This window comes from Lithobates pipiens, unplaced genomic scaffold, assembly GCF_037356315.1.
Source record: "Lithobates pipiens isolate NorthernLeopardFrog02 unplaced genomic scaffold, aLitPip1_a1.2 Scaffold_27, whole genome shotgun sequence".
Classification (NCBI taxonomy): domain Eukaryota; kingdom Metazoa; phylum Chordata; class Amphibia; order Anura; family Ranidae; genus Lithobates; species Lithobates pipiens.
The window spans coordinates 218,795,028-218,797,039 of NW_027507788.1; the positions used below are offsets into that span (position 1 = coordinate 218,795,028).

Sequence of the window (2,012 nt, forward strand, 5' to 3'; positions counted from 1 at the left end):
CAGCATGATCCCTCCTGATGCTCCATCCAACAGGACGAGATTGAAGGGCATCCGGATAGTCGCCTTGCAGAGGTCATCATCATCATCATCATCATGCACAAGGAGAGGATGCAGAAGAGTTCTTGAGTAATGAGCATGTCCAAGCCTCTTCGTTGTGTTCTTCACCCTCAGAAAGGTAACCCATGACGTGGTCCTGCATGAGTTTCTCCTCAATGTAGACAATTTGCTTTTTCCCCTTTTACATGCATTTTCTGGAGACTTGGTTTTTGCAGACATGCTACACGGACCTCTACCACCAATCGCGAAGCTGTAGGAGACAACGGGACAGAAGGGATCTGCCAGCCAGCGAGGTCCGTCCCCTCACCAGCCCCGGGATGGAGTATTTGTTCAAAAGAAGGAGAGTCCTGAAAACTTTCATCACTTTGTCTTTGCTGTTTGCCACGCTGGTGACCATTCATAAACTGAAACTGGTGGAGGAAGGGGCAAAGGGCAGCCTGGCATTTCACTCCAGGATCATGCATGAGTGGCTACAGCCAGACAATGGCTCCTCCAAGAGGATTGGAGATGGGATGGGCAGTTCTAGAACTCCGGGACCCGTGGACTTGCCACCACCGAGGTGGGACATTAACGAAAGCAAATGCCCTGAAAATACGGCTTTAAGGAGGCAACCGTGGTTCAAGCACGTGGACCCAAGATTCCACCAGTTCATCCTCCACAGGCATTGCAGATACTTCCCACTGCTGCTTAACCACCCCGAAAAATGCCAAGGAGATATCCATCTACTCATAGTGGTCAAGTCCATCATTGAGCAACACGACCGACGGGAAGCTGTGAGAAGGACCTGGGGCAAGGAGAAGGAGGTTGACGGGAAGAAAATTAGGACTCTCTTCCTCTTAGGGACCACATCTACAGGGAAAGACCACTGGAACCTCCAGAGACTTATTGAGCAGGAGGACCAAATTTACGGAGACATCCTTCAGTGGGATTTCATGGACACCTTCTTCAACTTGACTCTTAAAGAAGTCAACTTCCTAAAGTGGTTCCACATCTACTGCCCCAGCGTGGAGTTTATTTTCAAAGGCGACGACGACATTTTTGTGAACACCGAAAACGTTTTGGATTTCTTGGCCTTCAAGAAGGACGGCCCTTTGTTGCCTAGCTTGTTTGTTGGGGATATTATTTCCCGAGCGGTTCCCATTAGGAACAAGCAAAGCAAATACTTTATCCCCAAAGAGCTGTACGACAAACCCTACCCAGTGTATGCCGGGGGTGGGGGCTTCCTAATGGCTTCTCCTTTAGCCAGAAGACTCTTTGTAGCCTCTGAGGGCATACAGTTGTTCCCCATTGACGACGTGTTTCTGGGACTGTGCCTAAAGTCACTAGGAGTGGAGCCCAAGTTACATCCGGGCTTTAGGACATTTGGAATTAGTAAAAAAAAATCTAGCGCCATGAATAAGGACCCTTGTTTCTACAAGAGCTTGTTGGTGGTCCACAAGCTGAGCGCGCAGGATCTTCTCAAAATGTGGGAGGTTGTCCACCACGAAAAAATCAACTGTGGTAAAAAGGTTCATATTAACTAATAATCCAAAAAAATAAAATAAAAAATATGGTGCAGGTAAAATCCAGAGACTTTGTATTCTATATTATATTAACGTTCTTCTAAATTAAGATTAAAACATAATTTGTTTTATTTTGTTGTGTTCTGGGTGAATCTCAATTATTTATTATTTTTGGCTTTTGTTTTCTATTCTTTTATTATTATTATTATTATTATTATTATTATTATTATTCAGGATTTATATAATTTTTTTTTTTCAATATTGAAAGCAGATCTTATATCAGTATTTATTGTCCTAAATAGGAATTAGTCATTTCAGGGCACTTAAAGTGCTAAAGCACTGAATATTAAAAAAAAAAAAAATGGTTAGTGCTACTTTTTTTTTTTTTTTTATCTTTTGTTGCATCTCAATGCTGTTGATCTCCTGCGGCTTCTTTGCAGCCACTTCCTGTCT

General features: G+C 43.4%; 1 pseudogene; it reads left to right on the forward strand.

Moving 5' to 3' along the window:
- The window catches only part of LOC143934555 (UDP-GlcNAc:betaGal beta-1,3-N-acetylglucosaminyltransferase 7 pseudogene), a 2,029-nt pseudogene extending 339 nt beyond the window's left edge, over window positions 1–1,690 (forward strand).
- Window positions 1,691–2,012: the final 322 nt, after the last annotated feature.